At 36.7% G+C, this 26,578-nt stretch overlaps 1 protein-coding gene across 2 annotated transcripts in view; it reads left to right on the forward strand.

Annotated features, from left to right (window-relative positions):
• Window positions 1–26,578, forward strand: part of COL8A1 (collagen type VIII alpha 1 chain) — a 136,492-nt gene that overhangs the window by 65,379 nt on the left and 44,535 nt on the right. For both annotated transcript variants that reach the window (XM_036916538.2, XM_036916539.2), the window contains exon 2: window positions 19,790–19,909. The gene's annotated coding sequence lies outside the window, so the exon portion shown is untranslated. The remainder of the gene's footprint in view (window positions 1–19,789; window positions 19,910–26,578) is intronic.

The following is a 26,578-nucleotide window of genomic DNA, read 5'->3' on the forward strand; positions in this document are numbered from 1 at the left end:
AATGGTGGGGCTAAGCATCCTGAGAAATTTGGCTGCCCTGGGCAATTGAAGATGACAGTTCCAAGACTTTCCTAGACATTTTTTTTTCCAACAACAAATCTTCACCATTGATGGGGCCCTGCTTGTTCACTTCATTATCTCACTTCTGAAATTGCTTCCATTTCTGGTTTGGGAGTAAAGAGATGATTTGAAAGCCTTCTGACTTTGAGAAACAACAACAAAAAAGAGGAAGCAAAGAAAATAAATTGTGATAATCGTTCAATAGTTACATAAAAATGGAATTATAGGCTGAAAATGCAGGGAAAGTGGGTCACTTTAATAGAAGCAAGTGTAATAGTCATATGATTGTTTTGTTTTCAACCTTCTAAAAGCCCTTTCTCTTGTCTTCTCAAAACTCTTTTTCTCTTTTCCTTCTTTTTCAAAACTCCTGGGATTTTTTTTTTTTTTTGCACATCTGCAAAACCAATGTCAGTTCCAGGTTCTTATTCTGGTATTGAACCAATCTGGCTTCAAGTCTCAGAAAAGGAAGCCAGTTCTCACCAGACAAACAAATGGAGGTGACTTAATACCTGGGGAAAACTGGGGATGGGGCCCCTGACTGATAAATGGCAAAGGATTTCAGACCTGTCAGAAACTAAGACCCCTGAGCCATGGCAGGGCTTATTGGCAATTGATGGGGTCATGGAAAAAAGGTGAATTTCACTTTCAGAATAGAGTGAGAGGACATGGGATAGAAAGAATTATAAGATTAAGCTAAGCTGTTCAAGTTTCTTTTAACAGAATGATTTTTAGGGAGAAAAAAGTCACCAAAATGGGGATAAATTTTTTTTTTATTGAAGTATCACTGATATACAATCTTCTATTGGTTTCAAATGTATAACACAGAAGGATAATATATTCTACCTATCTAACTCCCTAGCTATGATTTATGTCTCCAAACTGAAGCTGGTTTTTTTAAAAAAAGTATTTTGATGCTGTCAATAAATAGAAGAAGAACTCTCAGTTTGTGACTTTTCTTTCCACTAGTAAAAATATTTCAGCCTCTCAGATTTTTGTTGACCTCTATTAAATTCAGGTAAATTTTGAAGTGAACAAAACAGAAAATCTGTACCCTTTGAGAAGAGACAAAGTCATACTTTGGAATGAGAGATTTTAAAAGGTTAGGAGAGAATGCATTTAGGGCCATTTGAGGCAGAAACCAAATTCAGATTTTACCATTCTCCACCTAGAACCATGAAGAAAACTAAGGGGGTTTTTTGTGACTTTTTGAGTGGCACTTTATTTGAGGAAAAGATCACCCAAAAATTCCTGGAAACTCTACTTCTCTAAGAAGATGGCAGTTTTGCAAATTGAGTGAAAATGCATGAGCAACATACGGAGTACATTTCCCCTTATAACACTGATCTGTTTAAAATTGAGGGAAAAACCTCTTGGCAAGGTGTGCTGGCCAAGCCAATGGCAAAAGTCATTTCAGTTTATCCTCATTTCTTTCCTTGGTCCGCCTCCCAGCCTGCCGGACATCCGGGCCCATGATTTATAAGCTCTGAGTTGAAAACTGAGCAGCTGAAGGCACCTAGAGTATCCCACTTACTCTTGGCAAGTGAAACACAACTGCCTTCGCCCCATGTCTACAGAGATGATGTAAATGAAAAGACCCAAAGATTTCCCAGAAACAAGGTGGATTTCAAAGAGCATCAGAAGCGACTGTTTTTCGAAGGGTTTCCCAGCCTAAGGAAGACCTCACAGAACTAGGAACCTAGCATGGTACCTTTCCAAAGGCAGAGTGACTCCCCAGCCCTGTTTGCCCAGGTATCTCCTCATTTTAGCACTAAAGGCTTGGCATTCCTGGACATCACTCAGGCCCAGGCAAACTGGGACAGTTGGGCACCCCAATAGGAGATGTTGGATGCCTTTCTGTCTCAAGTGTTGGGAAATAAAAGTCAGAGCAATGATGAGAACAGTTTGTTCAACCTAAGAAAGGGAGAAAATAGAAATAAAAACTGAACATTCATAGAGTCCTTGTGTTGTGCCAGGCATCTGCTGTGTGCTCTGCAAACATTATTTCAGTTAACCTTGATTACAACCTTGAGAATCACTTCTTATTGTCCCCATTTTACAGATAAGGAAACTGAGGAACAGAGAAATTCAAGTAATTTGCCCTGGTCCACACAACCAGTAAGGACAGGGTCAGCATGGATACCATGCATTACATCGAACTTAACCAAGAGTGATCCTTTTCACTTTCCACCACTCAGTCTTTTCATGTCCCATGTACAGCATATTTAAGTTTTAAGAGGAAACTAGAACAGAACATTTCTGAAAACACTTCTAGAAAGTCTCTTCTTTTTGTGCTATCCCAGGAACTTGTCAGACACCAGATGCTCCCTCAAGAACGGAATCCACAAATTTCTGTGGAATATAGCTGTAAACCTACAGCAAATACTAGAATTCCATATTTGTCGAGACCTTCAGTGCCTTCTCTCCAAAGCCTTCTTTCAGTTGTTGATCCTGGGCACTGGGCAACCTCCTATGAGCTAAGTACCTGCGATGGCTGCCTGGGAACTGTTTAATCCTTCTCTCAAGGAGCCGTGGTATTATTTGAATAAAGTTGCCACTGTAATTGCTTTGCTTACTGTTTAAAAGCATTACAGGCTCTGGGAGTAGATTTGTAAAGGAAATAAAATTAGGAAAAATGTTCACAGTGTTCCCTCGAAATACAGAATAAGTGTATCACTGCACAGGAGACAACTTGCCTCAGACTGGCCACTGGAAGATTTATTTTATGGAGAGAAGCTGTTTTACTTAATCTGGCTTCCTGCTTAAAAACAGAATGCCAGGAGATTGTGGTTCTGATGGGGAAAGGAAAAAAAGGCAGTCCATAGGTATCTCCAGGTTAACACTTAAAATCCAGCAAATGGAAAACACATCCAATGGGGAGTCTAACCATAGATACATTAGAATGACAGATTCAGATTTCCACATTTTAAAAGAGACCCTCTGACATATCTCTTCCTGGACATGTTTAAAAACTTGTATATTTATGACTAGGGGGCCAGAGACCACCACTACACAACTGTGGCTGTAATGCAAGTAGTTCTAGCTATTTTTGTATCCAGACCATCTGTTTTTTATTAGGAGCTCTAGTGGACTTCCTAAAACTTGACCCACCTCAAAGTCATGACTGTTTTTATTTTCCCCAAGGGCACCCTCTGCTATGAAAGTAAAGCATAAGCATTAGGACCAGCTGGTGAAAAGGAAGCACCTTCTAAAGCCAATCCCAGAAAGTTTCCAGATTCTCAAGGAAACAAAGTACTCATGGAGCTCTTAATCTAGGTATCTAGTGCTTCCCAAAATCTCTACAGACATAATGATGAAATGTAATCTATGTGAGGAACTGACCTTTGTTCTTGGGCTATTACATCTTAAATACATTTCTGCATCCTACTGGCCACCTGTCAGCAACTCCCTTTATGCTCCTTGGCAATAGTCCCAGGGATCTGTTTCTATCTGTCTATCCATCACTCATCTATCCAACCATCCATCCATTTATTCATTCAACAAATATTTGAGGCATGATTTTAGGCTCCGGGAATACAGCAAAGACAAGACAGACAAAGTTCCTTCTCTGAAGGAGTTCATAGTCCAGTAGAGAGACAGACAATAAATAAGAAAACAAATAAATGAACAAAATATTTTCAAATAACATCAAGGCCATAAAGATAAATGGGGAACGCTATAAAGAATGATGTGGGAGAGAAGTAGCCCCTTTACATAGGGAGGAGCTCGCTGGGGAAATTACACTTGGGCTCAGACCTGACTCATTTAAATTTTGAAAGAATATTCCAGGCCAAATAAATTGTAAATGCAAAGTACATGGAGAGAGCAATAAGCTTGATGAGTTACAGGAAGGTCATTTTGGCCACAGAAAAATGAGCACAGTTGAGCTGGGTATCAGATAGAGTTGGAGGTTCATGTGGGGCTTTTGGGGTTAAAAGGAGTTTGTGTTTTATCCTAAGTGCATCAAAAAGCTATTGCAGGGTTTGGAGACAGAGGGGTGACGTGATCTGGTTTACAATTTTGATGAATCCATATGGCTGCCAGGTGAAGAATGAGATGTCAGGTGGGATGGGGGTATAAGATTGGCCCCAGGAAGAACATTTAAGAGACTGTCACAGTAAACAAATGAGCAATAATGCTGGATTGGACTAGTAGTAGAGACAGTGAGAGAATATACTAGTAATATATTTTAAAAATAGAGCCTGATGTCTTATGATGGCTTAGGTATGGGAAATGAGGGAAAGAAGATAATCAAGAAAGATTCTGAAGTACTGGGTTTCCACCATTGGGTAGGTGGTAATGCCATTTCCTGAGCTAGCTCCTCATGAATAATCCTAGCCAGGTAGGTAGAGTGAGTCCTGTTAACAACTGTTCTCCATTTTATTCCATGTTTTCTTGAGATACAAGAGGCTATGTGTGCTTCCAGCACTTGGCGTCCATAATGACAGCCTGCCAGTGCAATCCTTTTCTGCATGTACCTCAGAACAAACAAAAATTTGTTGGGACCAGAGCTATATAAATGAAGAGAAAATAATTCTTCTCAGGATCTGAGAAAAATGAGAGAATAAACAAAGGCAAGCATTCTGATTTTATAGTCCTCCTTTGCTCCTTGAAAGGTGCAACTTGAATGAGTCATTAGTAAGTGGGAATGCTAAAAATGGCATTGGGGTGGGAGCCTGAGATACTGACTCTTTAGACCAATCTGCAAAGCCTGGTGGACTCCTGGAGATTGCTTCTCTTAACAGTCTACTATATTTGCATATTTCATGGAGTCTAGGAGAGAATATTAAAGATCCATACCTTCACTCTGATGCACTTCTTAGATTGCCTTTCTAAAATAATTACACTTTACACTGGCATAACACTTTCCATCTAAGGGGAGAAGAATTTACAATCAGCAACATGCACCAATCAGTTGTAACTAATAGTTGGTGTGTGAACATATGCAAAACTCTACTGAGCTTTCCAATTCTTATATTGGTTAGGAAGCACCCTGTTTATCTGAATTCCTTCATCCTGTGGCAGTTCATCCATCAGACCACAGTCCTGAATAAGTACCCAGGGAGCTGCACTGGAAAAATTACTTCTAAGACAAACAATCTGTCAGAGTGATTACAGCCTAAATGCAAATTCACTGACTCTCTAAAGATAATACATAGATCTGTTTAATAATTCAGACAGGAGAATTTTTATATGCTTGCTCTAAAATGTGCCACACCAAGAAAGCTTATAAACTAGCAAGAATTTCAACCAACACACCTTGTCAATAATGATGGAATAAAATAGAAACCCAGATAGAAAGTGGTAGGTGGCCTTCCTGTCATGTCAGATGATTCATGACACCCGTCCTCAGAAAACTTATTGGTATAAGCTACAACTGCAGTCAGTCCTCAGCATCACTTTGCATGACATTTGAACTTGAGGGAAACAAGTATTTTGCTAACCCCTTGGTCCTGGATGTTTGACCTTAAAGCTTGTTTACTCCTTTTTTGTCTCAATCCTCATGTCTACAAATGCTATTATTAATCATAAGATTGTTCAGTCCCTTTTAAATTCCAACCATAGTATTTGACTTTCTGGCCTAAACATAATAGACAATTCAAAATCCTAATTATTTCTAAGAAGCCTAATTCTTCTGTCTTTCCTATGTCCTTCAAATTTTCCCAGTTCCATATGAAACCAGGACCTATGTTAAGTTTTAGCAGTGTTTGCCCCTGAATCCTTCACTAAATCCTTCATTTTCTAATAAAAACTGCACAGGTTTGTGTGTGTACAACCCTGAAACTGAATCTCAACATTGCTATTGGTGAATTTGGTAACTGGGAAAGTCACCGAATGTATTTTGTACAATAACTAGAAGATAAACTTGCATGAGTGTTATTGTATAAATGATACATAATATATGCCAAATTCCTGGCACAAAATAAGCCTTCAGGAAATAGCATATATTATTCATTATCATCATCATCAACATCATCCCATTTATGTAAAGACAGGAACTGATTGAGCACTATTTTCCATTTCAGCCTATACCTGGCAAGGTTTATTTTAGCCTTAAAATCTTAGCTCTTATGATTTGATAGTTCAGGGCCACACAAAGGTATGATGCATTAGCATACCACTTAGAAAAATCCTATCAAGAGAAACGCAGGCTGTTAGTTTAATCTGAAAATCCGTCTGAGTTCATCCATCATAAAATATCAAGTGGGAGCAAAAAATACTAAAAGAATCATAAAGTAAACAAATCTTAGAGCTCAAAGTACCATTAAAAATCAAATGGTTCAGCTTAGATTATTTACAGTTGTGGAAACTGAGGCCCAACTAGGGTAAGTAACTTTTACAAGGTCTTGCAACTTAGTGATGAGCTAACATCAGAAGAAGACCAAGTCCCAATCAGGTTTAGAATTTAAAACCAAAACTTTTTAACTAACTAAAGTGATCTTTCAGAGAGCTTGATTTGGCTAGTATTATAAACCAGAGATAAATGTGGGGCGAGATCATTTGTTATCAGTGGAATTGCTCAATTCAGATACTCTCAAAGGGTTCATCTAGCTAAATATTTTCTGATTGTTCTCCTTGTTATTCAAAGATACCCTTTGCTAATGGACACCTATTGTTTATCAATTTCCAAAATATTTCTGATAGCCAGAACAGTGTCTTTATGATCCCATAAACTTTTATTCCATTACCAGTTCTTTCCCCATATGCAAGGATTTCCCCTCTCTTCTCTGTTTATTCAACTCCTATTCACTCTGCAAGATCCAGTTTCCCATGATATCTTTTCTCCCTTCTCTGACCTTCATGAATCTTCCTCTCTTCTGAACTCTCGTGGTCCCCAAGGCAAGTCCACACAGCTAAGAACACAACTGTCCACTGGGTATGATGTTCTCCCCATTGCTTCTTGTGTGTGTCTTACCTTTCCAATTAGACTGATGACTCCCTGAAGACAAGTGCCCTGGCTCAGGTTTATCTAATTGCAGTGGTGCAGAAGACTGTGATGGATAAGCTCATCATAAGTTCATGGTTGCTGAGAGGAAAACAAACTTTTTTCTAACCATTTGTGATTAACTTCTGAGAATCCACAAAAGCTAACACAAAAACTTAAAACTGGCAAGTTTGATTGAGGTTTTGAACTAACTAGAACTATTTAGGGAAGGCAGGGAAAGACAGCAGGTAGGTGCTTCAAATCATATACTACAATCCTTTCTTTGAAACATAAATAAAGTCCACTTAAGACTGCTCAGGTGAAAGTTGTTTCTGAATGAGGTTTCTCCTTCTGCAGCATCAGTTTCTAGCAATAAGTATTGTCCTTATGCGTGTACATCTTTTTTTAGGGTAAAAAAACCTTTATTGAACCTATGCGATTGTGGGGAAAATTGAAGTTCCTATGACTAGGATCCTCACCTGAGCCTCAACTACTTGATGGTGTAATTGTCCTACTGTTAGGTTACTGCTCCCACACCTGCAGGCAATAAGCTATTATTGACTGAGTCACTATATAAAGAGCTCTGCCCAGTGCCCTGGGAGGAGGCAGAAATGGAGGTGGGTCACAGACCTGTGGACTTCTGGAAGCAGATGTGATCCTAGTGCTTGCACTAGCGCCTTGAGAATAAAGCCAGGTATAAACCCTTTTTCCCCCAAAATGTTCCGTTGTCATTTCTTGGTCTCACCGAATCCACAGTGAGCTTGGCCTGGGGCTGAAACCCTCAGGCAAGACAGAGATGAAAAATGAATAATATGGAGCTCTGTGAGCCACAACTGTTTTTTTTAAAAAAAAAACAAAAAGACAATTGCATTTTTATTCATATCAAATGTCATAGCTTCATTATATAAGCATGAAATTGTACTGGGAAGATCTTAAGAAAGGACCTCTTATTTCAGCTTTTTTTTTTGTATGTATTTATTGAGTGCCTCATGACAATAATAATGATGAGAAAACCAATAGAATGTTAAATAGTAAATAAATGAAATAAGTTAAGAGTCCAAGTTCAAGAGTCAAACAGTCTGGGTATGAATTCTGGGTCTGTAACTTGGTAGCTGTGTAGGCAAGTTCTTTAACATTTCTGTGCCTCACTTTTCCCACCTATTAAGTAGAAATAGTAATAGTACTAACTCAGAGACTTGTTGTAAAAATTAAGATGAGATAATACATGGGAAAAAACCCTAAATAAATGTGTAGCCCATAGTAGCATTAGTAAATATTCTCTATTTATCATTACTGTTACTATTATTTAATATGCACTATATGTCAGGCACTGTTTCTCTCTCAGAATTCAAGGTGATAACATTACATAAGGATAATAATAATACATAGATCTTCAGCAGGGGATTTTAAGGGAATTATATGCACCAAAAAGCAGCCTCTCATATAAATGTATCCTTAAGTTGGCATAAATACATCAGAGAACCTAAATTAAAACAATCTTTTCCATCACTCTGAGCCACCTGTGAATTGGTTTATCATTGCTGAGTGAGCACTGAGCAGTGGTTAGTGTATCAGGAAAATAAAAAACAGGCCATGTGTTCAAAACTGGGACCTAACACTGGGCTATGAGCTGAGAAAAGGCTATCTTTGTTTTTGGAATTAAGACTGGGGGAAAAAAATCATTCAGGTCAAGACCTTAGAAGGATAAGTTTTGGAGAACCAAAAAGGGAGAAAGACCCTCAAAATGATTCCCTTAGCCCCACTTTGCCCTCTCTGTTTTGTGTATGATTTCAGCATGGTGTGAGCAAAGAGACAGGCAATCAAGGGGCCGGAGAGGAGGAGTGCTGAACTGGAAGAAAAGGAAGCGATGGAAAGATGAAAGGAGTGGCAGAGAGCATTCTCTACACCATTCAGAATTTAGGGAGTAGCATTAAAGATAGGGGAGAGCACGCATGCCATCCCCCTTGCTCACCACCAACTCCAGCAGCAAGCCAGGAGGCACGCCTACTGGTTGAAAAGTGCAGATGTTATTCAGGGACGTGTAATGTGAGCTATGAGGTGCAAGACAAGACAAAAACATGAGAAGAACCATTGGGAATGTCAGGTGATTGCTCGGCAGAGCAGCCAGCCAGTGAATCCAGAACACTTGCTTTGTATTCCATCGGTGCCAAAGCTGCCAGCACAGGCTGGGTGGACAGGGCTGAGAGACAGGAGTGGGGAGTGGCCATGCCCACAGGAGGGCCAAGGAAGTGGCTTACAGCTCAGACAGTATGTTGCTTGAAGCAGAAAATAAATTGCTGACAACCTGGTAATAGAAGAAGAGTGGCTCAAGTGTATATGATTATTCATCCCATTTTGATTACCGGAGTATGGCTACATTCAGTAATGTTTAATTAGCCCTGTTTAATTAGCCATTAGATTTGCTGAAGAACGCTTTTCAAGTCCAGCAGAAAATGACTTAGCAGTAAGGTCTGTTTCCGAAAGAAGGGGCAAGGAGAGGACAGGCTGATGTACAGAAAAGACAATCACCTTTATTATAAAAACCCTGAGAATATTTCAGCAGACACTGGGGTTTTTAAGTGAAGGAGGTGATGTGGCTAAACCTGAGGTGCCTTTTGATGCTTAATTCAAAGTTCAGCAGAAGTTTAAAAGGAAATGAAGTAGAAATTGATCACCTAGTATATAATCACTGGAAAAAGAGATCCCACCCCCAAAATATTTCTGCCATGAACTTTTTTCAATGCCCTACTTTTGAGACTTCTCTCAATAATATAATTTTTTATATTCCATGTGACTTCAGTGTTTGAAATGGGTCATGCTCTCAAAATGCTCCTTTTGTTACTTGTGCTTTAAAACATTCCAGGGCATAAAAGATGGAAAATATGTAGAATTATAGACTCCTTTCCAGTGAACTAAAAACCGCTTAATAAAAATACTCATATATGATACCAGTGGCCTTGCAAAAAATATTCAGGCAATAATAAACTGAAAAATGATTAATATATGCAAAAAATCATAACCTTTGACATTAGCATAACATAAAACCAGGAGTAGGTACCCAAGGGGACTTACATTAAAGTAAGTAATTTATACTCAGTAAAAAAATTTAAATAGAGTTTATAGGTTCTTGCTTGAGAAATCAGTGATAAAATGACATATTGATTGTTACACTTAAAAGTAATGGTAATTAAGGGAAAATAGCTGCTCTTTTGGCCGAAGAACTACTTTGAACATATTCATAAAATGTTGAATGTTAAAGATGTATAAAACCTTAAAATTACTTTATTCATCTCCACATTTTATAGTTTTGAAAATCAAGGCATTCCTCCCACTGTGATATGTAATTGGATGAATTGGTTGCCGAAGGTATTAAGAGCTAGGAAGTGGCCATTAATAGGTGGAGACTATCATGTCAGCCATACAAGAAAGCACAAAGTATAAATTCAATGCTCTTTTAAATTTTCACGACTTAATATATTAGATCTGATTGGAACAAAGAAATGGGACATCTTGACATGTCAATACTTGTAGACTGAACCTCATGAAGTCAATTACGGAAATTTACAATTTTAAGGGATCTTAGCAAATTATCTTGAGGAAAAGCCAGAAGCAAAAATTTTTTATTTAATTAAAAATAGATGACATCTGAAATAGAACTCCTTTTTGTCCAGGAAAGAAGCCTGAGGAGTATGTTTAACAGCTGTATGTAAAAGAATGGCTATTGGTTGGGGGTAATATTCTTCTTTCTAATGAGGAAAGAAGAGGAGGAAATTAATTTAAATTACAACTAAAGGAATTTAAGTTAGATGGAAAGATCTTACTGGCAGTGAACATTTTATACACCCTGGAAAAGATTCCTGGGGAGATTTCCAAATTCCCTATCTGGATATATTTAAGAGAAGAGAGATACCTATCAGGCAGGGTGGTTGAGGGAGAGACCTGGCTGGAATTTGCTTTCAGCTGAATTCTGTAAATCCAGATTAATTCCTGACAATATTCAAGATGTCAAAGACAGTAAATGCTAGACAATGGCAAGAATGTTGCCTCTTAAAAAAAAAAATTCAACCAAGTAATCATTTCCTTGGAAAATCAATTGGCATATGATAGTTGGTTATAAGTGGAATGTACCATTATAATACATTCTGGGTTTTATTTTCTTTTTTAGCCTGGTTTCCAGTGGAAAGAAGTCTTGTGAAATCTCTCTGGCAGGCTATGCCCTGCTTAATACATTTTTATTTTCCTTCTTTAGGCTGGTTACAATCAAATCTCTTGGAAGAACATAGAACTAAGTAGCAATACATGTGCCCTCAGAGTAAATACCTGTGAAGGAAGAAACCTCTCCCCTTCCCCACTCCAAAGGAAAACTTCTTTCCCCTACTGTCATCATCTTCTCCTTCCTTACCCTAATGTAGACTCCAGCAAGTTCTCTGCAATTTATAGAATTTCTCCTCATTGCCAGCACAGAAACAGCACTTGCACCACAGTTCATACCAAAATTCTCTAATTCGTTATAGTTCTGTTTGTACAGCTGTGTGTCTGTTTGCCCCATTGTGTTAACCACATCTATTGTCTGGTTTTTATCTTGAGCTCCTGCAGGCAAGGAATGGAGTCTGTTTAATTTGTTTTGCACACACTGCATGTGCACACGCAGGTGGGCTTGTGACCATGCTTGACATGACAGGATGCTAAAAAAAAAAAAAAAAAGCCCTCCCTGAATTAACCAAAGCTGGAGGGAAAGGAGGACTCAGCTTGTAGAGTCTGTGTAATCCCAAGGTCCTCTATGCAGCACACCAATGCCACAATGGGTGTCAGGAATCACCAGGAATTCAGCAGTGTAGACAATGGTCTAATCAACAACTAGAAAATATAATAAACCAGGGCCTTAAAAGAACAGAAAACAAGACTGTATTTATTTGTGAGCTTGCCCTTTCCCTTGCTCCTCCTTTCTTGTATGGATAAACCCAGTCTGTCTGTAGTTCTCAGCTCAGAGAATAATCTGTCAGAGCCCACTGCTATAGGAGGTGGTTATATTTCAGGTACTCCATGGAAGACTGGCAAATTCACACTATTTTGGCTTTCTTATTTCTTTATATTCACAGCCCAGAAGGAACAAGAGTCATTTTCACAGAATTAATATTTCTTCCTCCCACCAGCCCCCATACAATCCCCTCCCACTTCCTTTATGCCTGTCTTCCCTGCTGACCAAAGAGAATACAGACAAGTCAATCCATGTTCCTTAGTTGGGTTAAAATTTCCCAATGCCTATTCATTCCTAAGAGTCTTAAAGTTACATCAAAGGACAAAATGACTGATGAAAGCTTTCCCTGAAAGGAGGCATAGGAAATGGATTCATTTAATTCAACAAATATTTTCTAGGCACCCATTATTTCCAGGCACACTATGTGCTGGGGAGAGAAAGAGGAGTAAAATATAAGCTCTCTCTTCAAAATGTGTGTGTGTGTGTGTAATGAGCTAATTTAAAGTTTTACTAAACAACCAAATAGAAGATTGCATTGTAAGATTGTGGTGAAGCTTACATGATATACTTGTAAAATAGACTTAGCCCAGAGCCTGCCACAGGGGACATCCTCAATAAGTAATAACTCAATAAGAATTAATATTACTACTGAGTTGTGACTTCGTTCAGAGCAATTTTTTTTTTTAGAGAGTTCTCTCTGGAAATTAATTTTGGCCTTGGGCTATGATCAATATAGTTTGATTGCTATGTTTTAAGGGAAACCATCACATTTAAGCACAACAGAAAACTCATCTAGCACATTAAAGTCAATATCCCACCAAAAATGGAGCTCAGCCTAGTCCTAATATCCCAAGAGAGTCTAGTTCTCATCCTACACTTCCTATGACTATCCTGGAGTATTTCAGAATTTTTATCATAACCCGAACATGCACAGCACATTTTTTTTCTCCTTCCTGCCTCCTTTTGCCATGGTCTGGATCATAGTTTTCTATAAGTGACTACAAAGACACACTTGAATTTTTTTCACATGTATTTCCAAAGTACATAAAATAATTATTTCAGGGCATCATTTAAATTTGTTAGCTGTTACTGAATCAGTATCATCAATTGGTCTTAAACAATATTAAGCCAACTTTGAACTGGAGGTAAAATGAAGTCAAATTTTTCTCACCCAAGGCATTTTTTTTAAACTTGACCAAAACAAATTGCTTCACAAGTTTTCTTAGACGAGATATAATGTTTAATTAATCAGTTAGTCAATTAATTAATTGTATAGCTGAATATAAAAGTGGACCACAATGACAATGCAAATGACAATACTGAATGCAAGGATTTCATAATATAATTAGCCCAAACAAAGGAACCCACTTACTTTGTACTTTTTGTTTCAATCTAAGCATTACTCTATCATGCCAAATATCTGAATAACTGAAAGGAGCCTTCACACTAGATTCTCCATGAATATTTATCCTACAGAGATATAGTCTTAGTCTTTTTCCTGATCCCTATTACTTCGAAGACTCTGACCAAGCCTTCAGTCACCATTATATTCTTATTATTTTATTCTGTCTGAAGGTTCATCCAATGGGTTTCATTTGAAAACAGTTATGGTTTCTCAGCAAGGATGCAGAACTTCCAGGAAACATTTTATTTATTTCTGTCTCTTGCGAAAGTATCACAAGGATTCACCTGAAATCAAAATCTCATGGACTATTTTCTGTCAAATATCATATCTTTAGTTTATTGTGAGGGCCTGATTTTAGATTCGAATCATTGAAGCTTCTGTTCTCCAGTTCTCTGAACTGAAGCCACTATTTCTCAAATTTATTCACATATTGAAGTTCATTATTTTCTCACTTCTAACTTCCTTATTCCAAACTAATAGAATCCAAAGATTTAGATATTCTTTATTTGTTTAGATCTTTTCAGTCCTTCTACCAGATCATTTAGACCTGGCTTCTTTGACCTGTGTGACCATAATGTGTGTTTTATAAATAAAGGAGAATTAATGTCTTTCTATCCATAATGTACTTAATAGAAAACCAGTGATCCAACAATCCAGACTTTCAATGGTGGCTTAATATAACTTTAAGAGATTTTTCCCTCTCTTCTAATTTATCAGGACTTAGTTTTTAATTTGGAATTGATCCTGTTTCCATAGAAAAAGAATTCACAATCCTAGTTTTATCTGACATGGTACAGTCTTAAATTTTTTATAACTCAGCTGAAGGTTGAAGGAGTTCCTTCAGATGGGTGGAGAAAGGGAAATGTGCCCTCCCACCCTTTCCTCCAGCCCTTCAAACATTATTAATGAAACCACATCAGATGTACTGCACCGTGGGAAGATAAGAATAACTTCCAGGAACCTCAATCATCAGTGCCTTACACAATTGTCTTTTTCTAAGTTCTGGCATTTTAAACTGAAATGCACAGTTTCTAGAGAAATCTTGTGCCCAATTTAATAATTGTTAATGAGCATCTGGCATCGTCCAGGCAAGTGCCATGAATCAGTAAAGTAAAATTCAGTGTCCTTTGAAAAACTTGAAACTAAACCTTGGTTAGGTTTTAGTTTCAAAGAAAGGAGGTAGTTGAGAGAGGTGGTCTAGTTTTAAAAGTATCTGATTAAACAGGGGAGCTCTGTTTTACACTGTTGCAATTTTGTTTGTGGGTTTTCATTTGTCAAAATTGAAGCAATGTATTTAACTCTGGTCAGAACCATCAAAGCTTTTTAAAATGCCCATATAATTTACAATTTCAGGGTTTTTTTTTAATGATTTCAAATGTTTCTTTGGCACTGCTAAGTTCTGTGTTTCAGAAGTACAAAAAGTATTTGCAAGGCGTCTAGCAAACATTTGTGAAATACCTACCATGTGTGAGGCCTACCTCTGGTCCCAAGGATGTCACAATAAACAAAACAAGTTTCCTGTTTTCATGGCGGGGTGGGGAGAGAGGAAAGATTGGTGTTGAGGCAGACTATAGATGAATAAAATGTGTAATTAAGTAAGGGAAGATATAACTGCTACTGTACAATTAAAGAGAATTAGATTAAGATATACGAGCCTTAGATTGGATGGTCAAAAAAAGCCTTTCTAAGGAAGTGTTAATCAATTTGAGATTTAAATGGTGGCAGGCCCAGACATGCAATGTTCTGGCGGGCCCAGACATGCAATGTTCCAAGCAAAGGCTTGGAAGTGGGGATGAGCATGATATTTTCTATAAGGAAAAGGCCAGTGTGGCTGGAGAATAAAGGACCAGGAGGAGAGGTGGCAAAACAGGGAGATAAGTGAAATAGGAATAATATGGAAGCCGGAAGAAAAATTTTGGTGTGCTCTAAATGCTATGGGGAGCTATTGGGTGTTAAGGGTCAGGGTGTTAAGCAGAAGAATGGCTGGATGTGATTTATTTTTTCAAAGTGCACCCCATCTTCTCTATGGAGAATGGAGCAGGAGGATATACATTTTTAGTAACATTGGAACCACTGAAGAATAGTAAGCAAGAAAATTGACTCTTATTCCTGGTTTTGTTTTTAAGATCTCCTTGACTATGGTGTAGAAACTGGACTTTGGTGGATAGAGGTATATAGAGAAAGCCAGAGTGGAAGAACTTTTAGTGAATTTGGGTGTGGAACTCAGACAGTGTCCTTGGATTGTAAGAAAAGAAACAGTTTACTGAGAAACAATTAGGCCTATTTTTATACAATTAATTTCATTTAATTTTCACTACAACAAATGGAATAGGTACTTAGCCCCATCTTCCTTATATGAAGACTGAAATTCAGAGAGATAAATGAAATTTCCAAATATGCAGAAAAAATAAAAGGCAAATCCAGGATTCAAAGCCTGGTCTGTGTGACTTAAAGCTCTAGTTTTTTTCTGCTCTACTACGGTGTCCCCAGGTCAGAATTAACAAAATATATTTAAAATTTCCTTCTAAATAGTAAAATAACATTCTGTAATATAATTTCTTTAACTATATGATTGACATTTAATTCATTTCTATATTTTTGCTCCTATAAATAGAACTGTAATAAATATTTTACATATTATTTTATTTCATTTCTCATTACTTCCTTACCTGAATTCTTAGATTCCTTAGCAATGTCATTGAATAAGATATTTTTTAAACTCTAAACATATAATATCAATTTATCTTTCAGAAAATTTGTGCCATTACACTACCCAAAACAACGTTAAATCTTATTTTTTTATCTTTGTCAATCTAATAGCCAAAATTTTAATTTCACTGTTCAAGTTTCTTATACTGACTAATGAAGCTGATGAACATTTTCTACACTATTTTTTGGCCTTTTTATTTCTCTTTTGTGAATTTTATGTTCATTTAATTGCCCATTTTCCTACATGGTGTATTTTTTTTTTAGTGACTTTTAAGTGCTGTTTATAGAAGAAGGATATTAAAGCTGTCACTATTCGCAGATAACTACCCAGATTGTCTTTTGCATTCAATTTTTTACTTTTCATTATGAAAGTGTCATACATACAAGACAGTATGCTCCAGCTATCTATGCTTAAAACAAGCCATGTCAAAATTTAGTGGCTTAAGACAACAAACATTTTATGGCATCTCAACAAACATTTTATGTCATTTTATAGGTCTCAGCTGGGAGCTTTATCTGCTCTCATGGCTTACTCACCTTGTGAAATGGCTGATCTGAAGGGCCCCAAATGACTTTACTCACATGTTTATTGCCCTGGCAGGGACAGGAAGGAAGGAGGGTGAGCTCTGGCACTGCCTACTGGAGCACCTACTTGGGGCTGTTCCTGCACCATGGTCTCAGGGTACTCAGAATTCTTACTTGGATGCTCAGAACTCCGAAAGACAGTATTCCAGAAACAGGGCAGCAGCTTTGTGGCCTTTTATGACCCAGCTTCAGAAGTTAGATAGTGCCACCTCACTGCGCTCCATTGGTCGAAGCAATCACAAGCCTTCCAGAGTCAGTGGGAGGGACACAGAGGAGGATCAAGGAATGTGTGGCCATGTTTTCAAACCTCCATAGGGTATAAAATTTTTTTTTAAATGAAGCAAAATCCCCTTCACCTTTTAATTTCATTTGTAACATTTTTATATGAAACTAGTTTTTAAGCATTTATATAAAATCATCTATTTTTCTTTATGATTTCTTCCATTGTTTTGTAATTCATTTTATACATTATTTTTGAAGTGTCTGTCTATAAAATTAAGGACAACTATCAATTAATATATTTGAAGAAATGACTTTACAGTTTTTAGATACTTAAAGTACTATGTATTGTGGTTACATTCTTTTCATATAATTCTTAATCCTTTTTATCCTTAAATTCCTATCAATGACACCCTTGAAAATTCATCTGAAAATGCAGGTTGAACCATACATTTAATTACACAGTTGCTGTGTGGAGAAAAAAAAAGAAGTTTGACTAAATAGTTCTTGCCCAGTACTTTGCTGCATTTCTGGCTCATTCTTGCAAAATTAACTGAAGTACAATGAGCTACATTTGGCCTGTGTAGCTCATAATTCCCATCAGGTCTTGCAGTGATCCTTAAATACTGAGTAATCTTATTCATTTCATAAATGGTCATTGTAGCCCTCTTTCCCAGTTTTTACCAGCAAAGAAAAAAAATCTGTCATCCCATAATAGCAGCAAAGAAGTCTTTCAATTTGTAATTAGTTTAAAAGGCATTCTTCTGGCTAATAGAGAGGAAAGAACACCTTTTAATGTATGTTATAAACAATAAATGCTAAATGATTATGCCTATCTCATGTTCTAAAAATGTCAATTGAGGTCTTTTCTGTTATTTTCTCTGCTTCCAATATTGCATTTCAAAAGCCAGTTTTGTCATCTAGCTGCATGTGGAAGCGAGAAAGCTGTGCAGAGAGATGTCAATTGAATAAGCTGTATGACATATACATAATAGTGATCTTCAACATTTCTGTTTATCATATGTATCTTTCTCTTGTTTTATATTCACCATATCCAGGCAAAAAAATGAATTTTGGAAGATGAAGACATTGGAAAAATTCTTACTATCTAACGTAATCACCATGAGAGCAGGCACTCTATCTATATTTTTCTTTTTTCAACAGTTCTCTTCAGTATGTCTCATTGAGCTCTACAAATGGGAGGGCATGAAAGCACACATAGACATGACTAGGAGACATATAATACTCAATGAATATCTATTGAAGAATGATTTGGGAAGAGTCACAAAAGTGTTTATCACCCTATTCCTTTAATCCAGTCTGAATCTGAAGCATTTGTTCCTTAGGGAGGCAGCTGTGTCTATGGAATATCTCCTTCATAACTGTCTCTATTACCTGCCAGTCATACCACACAAGTTGGACTGGAAAACTCAAGCCCCTGAATCCATGTACCATCATCGAACTTTATTATTAGAGAGTTAATTTGAGATCCTATGGCTTCAGAGACAGAAGTTCCTCAAATCACCTATGGTTAAACCAAACATTTTGTGTGTCTGAATACCCACAAGTGAGACAAAGTCCAGAATGCTGCTATATCCACCCACCAGGCTCAAGTACACATGTCAGAGGCCAGGCCTTTTGTTTTGCAGACATGCATGTTTTATAGACATTCAGCAGCTAGAAGACAGTCAAGCACTTCATTTTGTATTGAATTCAGAATCAAGATACACTCTAGAACTATACTCTCCAACACAGTAGTCACTAGCCTCAAATTCAATTAGTTAAAATTCAAAGTAAATTAATTTAATTCAAATTTATTCAATTAAATTCAAGTTCGTTAAAATTAAATAAAAGTAAAAAGTCAGTTCTGCAAACATACTGGCCAAATTTCAAGTGCTCAGTAGCCATATGTGGCTAGTGGCTACTATATTGAATGGTGCAAATATAGAGTTTTTCCATTAGCACAGAAAGTTTTATTGTATAGTATTGCTCTAGAATATGTCACTTATCACACTGAAAAAATTCTAAATTGGATACCCCAATTCTGCACTTACATCCTAATCAAACTATCCTGACTTTCTAATCTTTTTATTTATTTAAAATGTCTAAAATTGTTCTTGTTTAAATCTTTTTTGAACAAGTGTAGATAGTATTTCCTAAAGTCTCTGAAATATACCAAAGCAAAATAAAGAGTATCTAGTATCTAAAATAAAGAGTTAAATTTCTGAACGTTGGTTTAAGTGGAGAGGAGACCCATGTGATTCGTAAAAAGTCAAAATTACAGGTGATTAATAAAATATATTCAACTGATTAAGTTGTACCAAAGGCACAAATAAAAACCCAAGTGTTGCCAAGTAAAACTCTATTAGACCTGATATGATAAATAACAAAGAATAATTTCTAACTCAAATACTGTTCTATGCAAATTGGTTGGAAATGTGTCACTGAAATTGTTCACTTTTCTTGAATAAACCTAACTTTTCTCCCTGAGGTATTACTTCCTCATAAATTTGCTTCTTCTATAGCAAATGTTGTATGCTTTTTTAGAAAACTAAATGCTTTCTAAATTATCTCAAATCTGTATTAATGAGAATTAAATTAATGAGTTTAGCACATGTTACTATGAAAAGCAATAAAGATATACAATAAATTGGACAGAAACTGTATATGCATATAAAAATAAGTTTGCATACATAGAAACACAAAAAAAATTATTCTCTTAATCAGCATACAAGGATTCTAATATCTCCTAAATGTACATTTACATTTGGGTATGTAATAGCATTTTTAATTGAAGTGTGTATTTACACATTCCTATGTGTAATTTCCCCTGTGATCCCCAAACTTTGATAATGATGCAGCATCTTGTCTTTCCAACTGAGTAAAAATATCCTCTTTTTTTCTATCTCAGAAGCTGTTCTGAAAGTGAAACAGCCACTGCTGAAGAGACAGAAATCAACCCCAGTCGTGTCACACGAAAGAACAAGTAAGGACACAGGTCGTGGATTCCGCAGGCCAGCCAAGCCTGAAGGTAAGTGTAAGCGAAGGAGGGCGGTGTGGGGGGGCGGTTCGGCCGCCGGTCCACAGGCCCGGCAGAGGCGGAAATCGCTGCCAGAGGGCCCAGGCAACTCTCAGACACTGGGATAAGGTCTTGCCTGCAGGTTCTATCTCCCATCCCCGTCTCCACCGCTGCCAAAGCCTTGAGACCATCACTACACTACCATTGCCAGGTTTTTAAATCCCCCGGGGGTAAAATACATGTGGAGAGTGTGATTCTAGATGATTTTTAAGCCCAGGCATGTTGAATAGAGTCTTAAAATAATCATTTTCACAGGACCTGACTAGGTATCCAAGTGTTCACCAGATGCTAGCAGCTAGGTTTTGCAAAGGAAAATTGCTAACTTAAGCTTCTTTTCATGATTCAGCAGAGGGTTTTAAGTAATAAAAGATCTGGAGATTTGTAAAATAAATAATTCCAGGGCTAATGGAAAAATTAAAATAATCTTATCTCCCAGTCGTGTCTATGTGTGCTTTTCTACCCTTATCAAATTTCTCTTAATTGAACCAGTGTTTTTTTCTGGCTGATATTTTATAGTTTTAAGTTATGAGATGAAGTGAAGAAATGATTCCTTTCAGATGACTTAAGTGATGTGTACTAAATTTTAGAATGTATGAAACAGAGCATAGTATAACAACTACGCTTTTATTCCCATGCACTACTGAATATATCCACAGTGAAAAATAATCACGGCAAGCCAGAATCTCTTTTATTTCTTAACTCATCTCTCAGAGAAGCAATTAAAATACAAACTACGTCATTAACTTTCGAATTTTGATGAAAAAAAAATGCTGTCCATTTCTGACGAGTAGACATTATCTCATAGTATCCGTAGCTTATTACCATTGCCTGCTCTTAAGTGTGACTTTTGGAGACACAACTCAGTATTTTATAATATTTAATAGTACAATGGATTTTTATAGTCTATTTAAATTTATTTAGTAATTTAAATAATGAATGGTTAAGATTCCTCAGATTCTTGCATTCTTGCTGGAGGTGCACTTGAACAAAAAGAAAAGAACCTCATCTAGCAGTGTCGTTAAGGCCACATGACCACATCCTGTCTAGAATGAATCCATTCAGAATTCCTGGAGAAATATAAATATGTTAATGATTTTCCTAAGGTATAACATTTTTACTGCAGGTACCACTAATTATTTTGGCTAGATTTCATCAAGGCCAGATACAAATGAAATATTTATACAAAAAACGTTGAATAAAAAATACATGCTCATTTAAGCAACAGGTTACAGGACTCAAACTGATCACGTATTTTAGAGAAGTTGATGAAGGAAGTGTGACTCAGGTTATGTGTTCATAATGTCAGGGTAAGGTTCTGAACTCAATCCAGAGACATTCGGTAATTGTTGCAACCAACTACAGTCTCAGCTTCTGAATTTCTTGTAACAAAATCTTGCTGCCAAGGGCATTGATGGGCTAACCCAGTAAAAATTATGATAATAATGTTAAACTAAATCATAAAAATGCAGAAGGTGATTATTAGAGGGCAAAGAAGAGGAATTGCTAGTAAAGTTATGGTAGAAATATCAAAAATACATTTTACTGGACTTTTAAAAAATTCAGCTTTGTTTTTAAAGTAGGGTGCAAAAGCAATAAAATGTAAAGGTTACCCAGTCAACTGTTCAATGGTCAAGAGCAATGAGTCAGCAAATGAAAATAAAAATTACATTTATTCAACATGGTCATCAATTTAGGCAGGCCTGAAGCTTATATATGAGAGTTTTCTAATAAAAATAACCAGCTGAAAGTCATTTTTAAGAAGGAATTTTGACTGAAAAAAGAATAAAGAACTTTTTGAATGTATGTCTTCCTTTTGGTGAAAATGAACTTGGCTTGTGTTTAATTTCACATAGTATAAAACTAAATATTTTATGTGGTTTTTAAGTTATATGATGAAAATCATCTGAAACAAATGTAGCAAATTAGAAAAAATTTTAAATATGAAAAATATGATAGGCTGTCTAAGGGGAAATGAAAAACTAATCCCCTGTGTGCTCCCCAAAAGTAAAGAATGTAACTTTTAAAATTATTTTTAATACTCTAGCATTTCCTTTCTGATCATTTACCTTCTGAAAATATAGATTCCTGAATCATACATATACCATAGACATCAGGGTAGACAGATTCCATATCTTCCTCAAGTTAATTAACACATATTTTAAGTGACAGTTATAGGAACAAACTCCTTTTGTTCATTAAAATATTTAATGTGCCATACACACTATTAGCACTAATAACATGGGTGGAACTGAATTATTCTCACTTTCTGTTTAGAGATTAATGTGTCTCTTGGATTCACATGAGAGATGTGGTGTCTTGCACATGAGAATTAATAAGGTACATCTGTAACCAGAAATAGTCCATGGGAAATCTGCTGAATTGATCCATATCTGTTTTATTAATCAAACCCACTACGGAAGGACTTTTTGTGGTTGTACTATATTTTGGAGATAAATAGAGTGGGGAAACCACAGTTCAATTTAGAAGTTGTTTGAAACATTGAAGAATGTGAAGTTTTATATTATATGACAGCAGTAAAGTCTAATCCTTGATGGTTGTAATTCTGATATTTAAGTACATAAATATCCTGTATTTATAATTTTACTACAGAACATTACGACAGTGGCCGAGAAGACCCTAACTATTTAATATGGAATTTACTTCTTACTGACACTCTCTTCCTTCCTCATTTTTTTTTAATAAAAAGGTTTTGGGGTTTGTTTGTTTGTTTTTAAGCTACTTTGGTATGAACAGCCTTTAGTTGAAGCAGATGGCTGGAAGTCAGAAGCCCCAGATTCTATCCTTGAGTCTCCTACTGCTGGGAATGTGGCCTTGGGCAAGTCATGAGAGTAAATCTACAATAAAGAGGGTAATAATGTCTTACATATGTGTGGTGTTTCATGATCTAACAGAGCACTTTCACATACAATATATTATTTAATCTTCCCCATAGCCTCCTAAGAAGAGCATGGCAGTTATTAACAACCTCCATGATAGGCAGTAGGAATTTGAGACCCAGAGACACTAAATCACTTGTTCACAGTCATGTCAAAATCAAATGTCAAAGCAGGGGGAACAGACGTATAGGATGACTCTAAGCTGGTCCTTGGTCTTCTTTCCTCTACATCACAACTGCCACCCTCTGGAGCCTCCAAAGCTGAAATGGTTAGAGCTGTGCTATCCAAAATGGTAACCAGAGCCACATGTGGTAACTGAGCCCTTAAAAGGTGGCTAGTCCCAGCTAAGATGTCCTGCAAATGCAAAATCCATGTGAGATTTCTAAGACTCCTAATGAAAACAGAATATAAAATATCTCATTAATACTTTTCATATTGATTGCACAATTAAATGGTAATATTTTGGATATCTTGAGTTAAATACACTATTAAGAATCATTTCCCCTGTTTCTTTGAACTTTTGTACTGTGGTTACTAAAAAATATGAAGTCATTTACATGGCTCACATTGTTTCTGTTAGAGCCTGACTAGATGATTCCACTGTTCAGAGCCACAGTACAGATTTCACAGTACTGGACTTGCTTGTGCACCTGTCTTGATGAAGCTGAGACAAATTTCCAAAAATTCTGTCAAACATAGAGCAGCATGGATTGGCAGCAATGATTCGGCCATTCCCACAATCTTCCACATTTAAGGAAAAAGTCAGATTCCATTCATCCTGCTTCAAATTGCTCATTCATTTAAAAAGGCTTATCTTGTACTTGCTGAAAGCTTGAAAGACTTAAAGTAAATATACCATGGAAAGAACTATAAATTATATTTATGATTCTGTAACACACTTTGTTTTAAAATGTGTTCCCATTAAACATTATTAGTGAATGAGACATTAGACTTTTGGGTGACACAGGCAATGTAAAACACTAATTACATATAAATTTATTACAAAATATAGTATATTTTATTCCCCCGACCAATACTTTAAGACATTTTATATAAAATCCCTGAAGAAGTAGCTTATTCCTGTTTTGAAAAGTCTACCTGAAAGTCTTTAGGAAAAAAATTAGGTTCTTATTTAAGAGAAAAAATATTTACAGGAAAAAAAATAGCTGAAATAATTGAAAGCTAAGATCTATTTGGCCTTTGTTCTGTGGGCTTGGACCAAGATTTTCTCATTAAGGGATTTGAAAATTAGCAACAGGGAGCAGAACCAGAGCTTTCCACCATTACTGCCTCTTTTTTTAATGCTATTTGAAATCACAGTGCAACCTATCATAACAGTATTAGAATATTTGGAATTGATTCCATTTTATTCATTTCGACTCCTTAAGTGTTTGTCTAGCAACTACAATAGATCAGGGACAGTTTTAGGCACAGAGAGGATATTGGGCAATAAGACCAGAGCTCTGCCTTCAATGAGTACAGAAGCTGGTAGTGTATTAAAAAATACACACTTACAAATAAGATTATCTAAAGGAGTAGTTACTCTCCACTTCCTAAAGGATTTTTTAGTACCTCAATAGAAATCTTTATAACACTATTCTCCAGTGTATTAAAACTTACCTATTGTTTATTTTTAAAAAGGACTCATGTAAACAAACAAACAAACAACCATGTAGTATGAATTTCAGAGGTTTGCTTCCTTCTGTACTTTTCCTCCTCTGAAGAAAAGCAGGCTGAAATTATCTTAAATCTTTTCTGGAAAAAAAGAGGGATGAAAACCAAACAAAAAAGGGACCTAAATCAAAATGGCACTGAAGATCACAAAATAGTGAAACCTAAGAGTTTTATAACTTTGTATACAGTAATAATTATATGCTACCTTTAAAAGGAGAGATTAACAACCATAAAATTGCACATTTCAAATCCTACCAAAACTTTATAATTTGAATTTTTAATTTGGTTGTGTGTCTTCTTGTGCTAGGATGAAAAGATGCTAATATTGACTGCAGCATAACATATGAAAAGCACATTCACAGTGATCTGTAAAATAAAAAACAAAAATATAACAAAGCCAATGATTTCAGACCAGACCACTCACTTATTACTCAGCTTCCTTTCTTCTGTGAGTCAAATAATTGCAATGAGCTTTCTGTGCCACTTTTCAGACACAAATCATCTATTATCTTGAGAAACTGGCTACTTCCAGAGTTGCTGACAGACCAAATAATAACAACACATTCATTCTTTGAGTTGTAGAAGAAAGGATGTCAAAATCCTTATAATTTTATGCATTTTTGAAAATATGTTTAAAATAAAATTATATGTATTAAAAACATATTCCTCATCCTCCCAAAATACATACTTACTACCCATTATGGAGATTGTCTAGGAACAAGTAAATATTAAGGCTTTTTCCTAGATCACTGTCTAAGCAATGGAAATAGTAACGCCTGATTTTAAGGAAAATAGAACAGTACATACATTTCTATTGTTATCTATAAAATAGGAGTAAGAGTGACTCTAGCAGAGTTGTTTAAGGATCAAATCAATTAAAATAAATATAAAATGCTAAGTAGAGTGCTTGGTACATAGTTAATATACAGTAATTGTCAGCAATCAGTAGTAGTAATATTATTATTTATAACATGATAACCCCCCCACATACATCCTTCCCCTCTATCAAACCAAACTCTTGTGATTCCCCACAGTTTCATGGTTCCATGCCCTTGAACTTGCTGATTCCTCTTTTCAGATGTCCTTTCCTGACCTCTCCTAGTGAACTCCTATACTTTACCCAAAGTTCAGTGCTGAAGCTTCTTCTCACCTGTCTTCCCTAATTTCTTTACCTGACTTATTTGCACTTATCCATTTCCCACACTACCCTGCACAAAAGTCTCTTCCAGCAACTGAGACATGCCTTTTTTAACTTAATTCCCTCCCCCCAAGGCTGAAAAGGTATCACACTCAATTTTTGTATCACTATAGAAATGTCAATTGAAATGAATGAACCAAGTCATGCATTGTCTTGCCAATGGGTTTCAGCCCTGGGCAAGTTCACGATGGATTCAGTTTGACCAAAGAAATGTCAGTAAAACGTTCTTGGGGTGAAAGGGTTATACCCAACTTTATTTCCACATTGGCAGGTCAATCACTAAAATCCTGTTCACTCAGAGCAAGTCTTCATGCAGCAAGCCGGTCTCTGCCTCTGGGCCCCTCTGTCAGTACAGCTGTCCCGCACAGCCATCCTCTGGGCCTCTGTCCTCGGTGCTGCCACCACTCCAGCCTCTGCTCTGCTGTCCTGCAGCCTTGCAGCTGTGCCACCGTGTCACCCAGAGCACTGGGTGGAGCTCTTTATATGGAGTCACTAATAACATATTGCCCACACGTGTGTAGTGAGTGAGCCGACCAGGGCCAGGTGAGAATTCTGGCCACAGGAACCTTCATTTTATCCACATACATAAATAAGTAAGTGGAACTCTTTTTGTTTATGAGTAGGTATCACACTAAACTGTGTAGGTATCAGGCTAGTGGCCTCAATTTTGAAAGAGAAATGAGATGAAGGGTGTGGTGAGAGGAGCTGGGGGGTCCACCTTGGTTCCCTCGAACTCAGCTCTGCCCAAGCCTGACCCTGTGGTCTTCACCCGGTCATTAACAGCTCTGAAATCCGTTGCCTTGTCAGCAAACTGAGCAGATTGGGCAAAGAGCCAACATTCATAGACACTAA

The sequence above is a fragment of the Manis pentadactyla genome, chromosome 1 (genome assembly GCF_030020395.1).
Source record: "Manis pentadactyla isolate mManPen7 chromosome 1, mManPen7.hap1, whole genome shotgun sequence".
Taxonomy (NCBI): domain Eukaryota; kingdom Metazoa; phylum Chordata; class Mammalia; order Pholidota; family Manidae; genus Manis; species Manis pentadactyla.